Source organism: Ursus maritimus, unplaced genomic scaffold (assembly GCF_017311325.1).
Source record: "Ursus maritimus isolate PB19 unplaced genomic scaffold, ASM1731132v1 scaffold_16, whole genome shotgun sequence".
In the NCBI taxonomy this organism is placed as follows: Eukaryota; Metazoa; Chordata; class Mammalia; order Carnivora; family Ursidae; genus Ursus; species Ursus maritimus.
This window is the reverse complement of record NW_024424008.1, coordinates 45,241,472-45,250,414: the sequence shown is the minus strand read 5'-3', so window position 1 is coordinate 45,250,414 and position 8,943 is coordinate 45,241,472.

The following is an 8,943-nucleotide window of genomic DNA, read 5'->3' as shown; positions in this document are numbered from 1 at the left end:
TATAATTAACATACAGAGTTCCATTTGTTTCAGGTGTATATACAATGATTCAAGTCTACACATTTCTCAGTGCTCATCATGATAAGCTTGCTCTTTAACCCCCTTTATTTCACTCATCTCCCCCTCCTCTGGCAACCACCAGTTTGTTTTCCGTATTTAAGAGTCTGTTTTTTTGTTTGTCTCCTTTTTTAGTTGTTCATTAGTTTTGTTTCTTGGACTCCACATGAGTGAAATCGTATTTTTCTTTCTCGGACTTATTTCACTTAGCATTATACCTGCTGTTGCAAATGGCAAAAATATCATTTTTTTATGGCTGAGCAATATTACGTGGTATACATAAACATCTTTATCCACTCCTCTATGGATGGACACTTGGGCTGCTTCCATACCTCGGCTACGGCAGGTAATGCTGCACTAAACATAGGGGTGCATGTACCTTTTTCAAATTAGTGGTTTTGTTTTCTTTGCGTAGACACCCAGTAGTAAAATTACTGGACTGCATGATAGTTTTATTTACCATTTTTTGAGGAGCCTCTGTACTGTTTTCCAGGGTGGATGCACCAGTTTGCATTCCCACCAACAGCACACGAGAGCTCCTTTTTCTTCACATCTTTGCCAACACTTGTTTCTCGTCTTCTTGGGTTTAGCCATCCTGACAGGTGTGAGGTGATAGCTCATTGTGGTTTTGATTTGTATTTCCCTGATGATGAGTGATGGTGAGCATGGTTTCATGTGTCTGTTGGCCATCTGGATGTCTTCTTTGGAGAAATGTCTGTTCAGGTCCTCTGCCCAGGCAGAAAAAAAAATTTTTTTTTAAAGAATTTGAGAGAGAGAGCATGCGATCACATGAGTGGGGTGGGGGTGGGGGCAGAGGGAGAGGGAGAAGCAGGCTCCCCACTGAGCAGGAAGCCTGAAGTAGGACTCTATCCCAGGACCCTGGGATCATGACCTGAGCCGAAGGCAGACCCTTTACCGACTGAGCCACCCAGGTGCCCCCAGGGAGAAAATCTTAATAGCATGAGCAGTAATTGTGATTTAGTGACAGCGTTTTTAAAATTTTCAACAAATAACCCTATGGAGGAAAACCCTCATCTCCCAGCAACAGACCATTTTTATAGCTTAAGGGCAAGGAAGAGCTGAGCTAGAGCTGCACTATTTTACAATCCTCCCCTTTAACAGTAAGTAACGAGTATATATTACCCACTCTCACTTCAAACATTGCACCATGACCCCTCCTTCTCCCTCCAAATCTACCACAATTTTCCTTCAAGTGTGACAGTGCGAGGTGGAGGAAAGAACTTCAGCCTTCCAATCAGCCCAAACTGGGTCCGTACATTGGCCTTGCCATTTATTAGCTTGTAATTCTAAGCAAGTCATTTTGCTTCTGTAGGTCTCATTTTTCTGATCTGTAAATTGGGACGACTACCACAAACGGGATGGCTGGGATAATGAAGTGCGATGGTACACGTGAGAAACCTCACGCTTACAAAGGCATTCAATATATTTTACTGTCCGTGCCTCCCACATTCCTGAAACACACACAGAAAGCAACCCAGGACGAAGGGCAGGCTATCCCCGGTACACAGGCGGGGTGTGCGGACGTGTGCCCACTCTCAGCAGTCCCAGCAGGCAAGCCTGAAATTTGCCAGACACCAATGAACTAGCCATTAGTTAGCTCTTAAACATTTCCTCCCCTAACTGATACACAGGAATAGAAAGCCCAGCTCCACGCCAGTATTGATATGTAGACACTGAGGTCGAGTGTGGATGGACACTTGAGGCTAAAGTCGTATTAAAATTTAATCGGAAATGAAGATGAAGCTTCTTTGAGATGATCAGTTGTCCTTGGGCTCTCAGTCTTAGTGTTAAGACGATGATTCTATTTACAGACATTGAATCAGCCCTCCTGCCTCCAGTCCCCTCTTTCCATTCCATCCTACACATCGCTGCCTATTCGTCTTCCTCCGAGTTTCACCCTCTTCCCCTCCCACTGCAAAATCCTCACTGCTGATGGGATATGCTACTCCCGCCCTCCTCACCACAGCTAATATTATCAACATGGCACCTTACCAGTGTCTTGATTTAGCTCACACAGTCCTTCCTGCCAAAAACCCTCCTCTCTCCTTTCCATTTATCTGTCATCAGGCCCTTCAGCATTCAGCAAGCTCTCCAGGCCCTGAGTGGTGTTTCCAGCAGGCAACACCCTGAGTGAACTCCTGGGTTACTGAAATCATTTAGTGAGGATTGTCTTTATCTTTGTGTATGTACTCGGTCTCACCGGCTAAATAATCAATTTCTAAAATGCAGGAATTATGTCTATTACAGGCGTGCATTTGCAACAGTGAGTTGCACATTGTGTATAAAAATATTTTAAGATAATAAAGAGTAGATTCATATGTGATTTTGGAAGGAGCTCCTCTATTGCCCAAATAAAGGTTTATGCACACTGACATTTAACTCACATGAAGGCAAGGGAGAAAGGCAAGGATAAGCACAAAATTGTGATGAAAACATGAAGCTAAGGATCTGATCAGTGTATCAGGGGTTCGTTGAAAATCTGTGTAGCATGTGCTTGTCAGCATTCTTCTGCAAAAGTGTAATAGGTGGTGACCTCCTCTCAGCCACCCTGCAAAGGGACACTGCCTCCTTGCTGTTGCCCCCAGTGAGTAACAGAATCTGCTCAGAAATAGACCCCATGTTCATTAGATATACAACAAAATTTAAGGGCTAAATGAAAACAAGAAAGAACTCAGCCCCTACCCTGAATGAGAACTCGATGCAGCTTTCTAGAGAGTGAAGTTAGGGATAAATAGAAGCAACTGTAGACCCTAGGCTGGATAGGGAGGCTCCAACAGCAAGTTCTAGTCCCTCCACCCTGCAAACATGCTGAGATTCACTGGGGTCCAGACAAATTTTGGCTTGATTTGTTCTTTTTGTTGCCTTGCTTTTTCCAAGTTCTCTCAATGTTCTGTAGTTCATACCCTTCCAGTCCATGTTGGGGCTGTTGCTTCTTCAAGCCATAACTGTAAGTTCTCACTCCTGGGTGCACAGGGGATCTGATTGGGGAACTGAACCGGTGTTTGGTCACCAGGGTTGATCGAGCTGACCTGGCTCACAAGCTGGTACCTATTTGTCCTTCCACCCCACGTGCCTCTGTTCTGAGACGTTCAGGATGACCAACCCTCAGAGAATTGCTGTCCAGTGATAGGTTCTTAATCTTTGCTTCCCCGATTCTATATGTTTATTTTTTAAAGATTTTGTTTATTTATTTGAGAGAGAGGGGGAGAGAGAGCATGAGTAGGGGGAGGGGCAGAGGGACAAGGAGACTCCCCACTGAGCAGAGAGCCCGACTCAGGGCTCCATCCCAGGACCCTGAGACCATGACCTGAGCCAAAGGTAGATGCTTAACCAACTATATGTTCCTTTAATGTTCATTTTAAATATAATCTATCTCTGTAGAGATTTTACTTCCAGCCACTGTGCTTGGTGAGATATTTGCTGCCTGCTTTGCTGGTTTGCCCAGCAAGGATTCTCTCTCTAATCTCTTTATTTCATATCTTAGATCTTAATAATCTTCCACATTAATCTGCAAGGTAATCTTCATTACCTTGCTTGTCATCACGATAGGAGTGGGACGGAACATTTTGATCTCTTTCAAGAAGAGTTGCTTCATGGTTGAAATACCTACTGAAAAAATTTCCCATTTTGGCGTACTCTGATCCTCATCACCACCCTCCCACTCCCTTTCTAGGTCACATCTTTAATCCCCACAAATTCCGCATTAAACCCAATCTCCTGACAGCAGTAGGGTGGCATTGTGACTGCCTTACGTGGGCTACCATAGCACAGTCTCATAGGTACAGAACTAAGATCCACATGGGAAGATCAGAATTCCAAAATAAAGCACAAATACATGCTAAATTATATGGAATAAACCCTGGAGCAGGAGGGAGGAACAAGGGAGAGCCATGAGGGCTGAAGTCATAGGAAAATTTCAAGAAGAGTGCACTTAAGAACCGATTCCAAAGATAAACCAGCAAAACTGTGAAAACACATATGCATCCTATCTCGTATGCACTGTTTGCAATGCTGAAGACTGGAAACAGCACAGCTCCAATAGGCTGGCTGATCTGTAGTTCATCCACAGAATGGAATACTAATCAACTGTTACACAGAATGAAAAACTCTCTCTCTAATCAGCTTTGGAATATTTTCCACTAAACATTGTTCATTGAAAACTGCAAGGTTCAGGGGTGCCTGGGGGCTCAGTTGGTTAAGCATCTGCCTTCAGCTCAGGTCATGATCCCGGGGTCCTGGGATCCAGCCCCCAGTCCAGCTCCTTGCTCAGCGGGGAGTCTGCTTCTCCAGCTCCCTGCCCCTCCCCCTGCTCATGTTTGCTCTTTCGTGCTCTCTCTCTCTCAAGTAAACTCTTTTTAAAAACCCTGCAAGGTTCAGAAGAGTGTGTAATATATTAAGTTTTATCTAAGAACAGTAGATAATACAAATATGTACTTATTTGCTTCTATTTATTAAATAAAAACCAGCGGAAGGACAAACTAGCAAGGAAAAAAACTGGTTAACTTCAGGGAGATGGAAGAGACAGGAATGGAAACTAGACTTCTCTGAATGTACCTGTATTAGTTGTCAATTACTACATCACAGATTATTCCAGAAGCTAAGTGGTTTAAAATAAGAATACATTTTATGTCCATGCTACCCAGAGCAATCTACACTTTCAATGCTATCCCGATCAAAATACCAAGGACATTTTTCAAAGAACTGGAACAAACAGTCCTTAAATTTGTATGGAAACAGAAAAGGCCCCGAATCTCCAAGGAACTGTTGAAAAGGAAAAACAAAGCTGGGGGCATCACAATGCCGGATTTCGAGCTGTACTACAAAGCTGTGATCACAAAGACAGCATGGTACTGGCACAAAAACAGACACATAGACCAATGGAACAGAATAGAGAGCCCAGAAATGGACCCTCGGCTCTTTGGGCAACTAATATTTGATAAAGCAGGAAAAAACATCCGGTGGGAAAAAGACAGTCTCTTCAATAAATGGTGCTGGGAAAATTGGACAGCTACATGCAAAAGAATGAAACTTGACCACTCTCTCACACCATACACAAAAATAAACTCCAAATGGATGAAAGACCTCAATGTGAGACAGGAATCTATCAAAATTCTAGAGGAGAACATAGGCAACAACCTCTACGACATCGGCCAAAGCAACCTTTTTCATGACACATCCCCAAAGGCAAGAGAAACAAAAGATAAAATGAATTTATGGGACTTCATCAAGATTAAAAGTTTCTGCACAGCCAAGGAAACAGTCAGAAAAACTAAGAGGCAGCCCACGGAATGGGAGAATATATTTGCAAATGACACTACAGATAAAGGACTGGTATCCAAGATCTACAAAGAACTTCTCAAACTCAATACACGAGAAACAAATAAACAAATCAAAAAATGGGCAGAAGATATGAACAGACACTTTTCCAATGAAGACATACAAATGGCTAACAGACACATGAAAAAATGTTCAAAATCATTAGCCATCAAGGAAATTCAAATCAAAACCACACTGAGATACCACCTTACGCCAGTTAGAATGGCAAAAATAGACAAGGCAAGAAACAACAATTGTTGGAGAGGATGTGGAGAAAGGGGATCCCTCCTACATTGTTGGTGGGAATGCAAGTTGGTACAGCCACTCTGGAAAACAGTGTGGAGGTCCCTTAAAAAGTTAAAAATTGAGCTACCCTATGATCCAGCCATTGCACTACTGGGTATTTACCCCAAAGATACAGACGTAGTGAAGAGAAGGGCCATATGCACCCCAATGTTCATAGCAGCAATGTCCACAATAGCTAAATCGTGGAAGGAGCCGAGATGCCCTTCAACAGATGACTGGATTAAGAAGATGTGGTCCATATATACAATGGAATATTACTCAGCTATCAGAAAGAACGAGTTCTCAACATTTGCTACAACATGGACGGCACTGGAGGAGATAATGCTAAGTGAAATAAGTCAAGCAGAGAAAGACAACTATCATATGATTTCTCTCATCTATGGAACATAAGAACTAGGATGATCGGTAGGGGAGGAAAGGGATAAAGGTGGGGGGGTAATCAGAAGGGGGAATGAAACATGAGAGACTATGGACTATGAGAAACAAACTGAGGACTTCAGAGGGGAGGGGGGTGGGGGAATGGGATAGACCGGTGATGGGTAGTAAGGAGGGCACGTATTGCATGGTGCACTGGGTGTTATACACAACTAATGAATCATCGAGCCTTACATCGGAAACCGGGGATGTACTGTATGGTGACTAACATAATATAATAAAAAATCATTAAAAAAAAAATAAGAATACATTTTAATTCTGTCACATACATTCTGAAAGTTGGGAATTCGGGAGCAGCTTGGGTGGCTATGGTTCACGCTATTTCAAAAGAGAGGACAGTGAAGATGTTGGTCAGTTTCCGTCACCAAAGGTTTGACTGGGTTAGAGGATCCACCCGCACAGTGGTTGTTGGCAGGAGTTCAAGTTCTCCCCACCTGGACCTCATCTCTGCATAGGGTTCCTTGATCCTCCTCATCGCGTGGAAGCTGGTGTCCTCCAACGCAAGTTACCCAAAAAGAACAGGGGAAACTGTACTACTTCTTATGAGCTAGTCTTAGAAGTCACACACTGCCATTTATATCTTACCTTTGTTAGAAGCAAGATACTGATACTCAAGGGGAGCGTGGCTTGGGCCTTTTACAGGATGCGTTAAAGAATTTGTGGACATATTTTAAATCAACACAGTATCTAATTTTATACATTTGAATTTGGAGCCATAGTAATGTCTTACATGATTATAAAAGGAAATTCAGGAACATAAATACAATCCCTAAACGTTGAGAGTAAAATGAAAGAAAAGAATTTAAATGTATACCAAGTTGATAGTTTAAACACAGAGATAGATAGGGGCACCTGGCTGGCTTAGTTGGTGGAGCACATGACTCTTGGTCTTGGGGTTGTGAGTTCAAGCCCCACGTTGGGCATGGAGCTTACTTAAAAGAAAAAAGAAACACAGAGATAGATAGTAATTATTTCAAGTATTTTAGAACAGAATTTGCACAATCCTAGAAGAATATATCCAAGAGATAAAAAGAACAGTAAAGAAATCTTAAGCTGTTTTCAGTAATTATAACATCAGTATCTTCATGATGAAATTGTCAAGTACATAGATATATATATATTTCAGAATATATATTATATTCTTTCTATATACTGTATGTACTATATATCCTACATTAGTATTATTCTAAAACTATTAAGTGTGCATATATACTAGGATATATAAAATAAATAATTATGTTAATATAGTTAGGATCTGAGACATTTAGCAGAAGGGGAGAGATATAAATATAAGATTGAATGAATCAAATGGAAAATCCTATAACCTTAAATTTGATTTGAAAAGAACATATGATCGGCTTTCTTTAAAAAAAAAAAAAACCACCAAACATTATTTCATTGCTCTGTTCACTACAAAGGTCTGGAAACCATGACTAACCCTAAAATAATGAGCTTCCCTATACCCATATTGTGTTCTCTAAACTGGATTTCTAACTAAAAGGAACTATGCCTTCTTGGATAAATGCTGATTTCAAGGCTGGGACAGGAAACATCAAAGGGCAGCCCGGAACATTCTGTTGGACAGGAGGGCAAAGAAGTTGTCAGAGACCACAGGGGTTGTGTCAAAAAGATCTAAGAACCCACTTGAACGAGCTCCCACTGGCCAAAGATGAGATAATGTGAACATTATAGTAGTAATGATACAATGCCACGTCAAATATATTAAAATCTGTGAGTTCAAAATGATACGTAAAAAAGTAAGCAAAGAGAACTAAGTGATTACTTTTGGAAGATGCTTAGGAACCAACTCATTTTGAAAACTGGTGAAGCAGAAAATGGAAAGGAAAGAAACAAGCTTCCTGCTCTAACTGTTGAGGCTACAACTCAGGAATTCCAACTGAAAATTTCAGCACAAAAAATGCTACAACTAGAATATAACCATTTTGCAACTGCTAATGAAAAATGGGTCCAATCTGGGGCTTAAGCTTGAAGTCTACGGGGCAGGCAGTTGGAAAGGGAGGATGGAGGTAAGTTGCAGGAGAGTCCCGGAAGAGGGCCTGAAACCCACGGCAATTCTTGTCGCTGACGTTGACGGCACGGGTGTTTGTCATGGGGCTCACACACACACTAGCCCCCGTGGTGGAAAGGCTGAAAGAGTACCGGGTGGGGTGGACACGTGGCAGGCGTGGCTGCGGTCCCCTGGCAATAGGGGGAGCTCATGGACAAGCCACATGGGTGGGAGATGATAATGGGTCCTGCTTCCGTTCACCGGCCACCCCTCACCGCAATTTCCCTTGTGTCCCACCCTAACCAGAAACACACAGGAAAGCTAGTCCTGCCTGGCCATGCTGGCGCATTACAAAACCAGCACAGTCATCAGTGGCAGCTGAAACTGTTAGGTGAGGAGCAGCTGGGGGGCTTCATCATGTAACAGACTCAGCAGGTGGCGCATCGTGACTCCACTGGTGAACGCTGGTGAACATCCCCACAGTACGAACGTCTCCCCCCAATACGAACACCACATGTCACGTGCCTGCCTCCCGTGGTGTGCAGTAGGAAGTATCCAACCCTGCCACCAACATTCATACCAAAAAACCCAAATCGAATCTGGTCTAGCCTCAGGATCTAATGACCAGTTTATAAGAAATACAGGGAAAACAGGAAAAGATTAAATAACAGCATCAAGATGCCACCAATGAAATCCAAAACGTGGTGGGTTCCATGGAGCTTGAGTTGGGCTTCTTCAGCAAATATGTTGCAAGGAAAATAAGGACAGAGGTGACTCGTAGACAAGAGAGACCAGTGAGA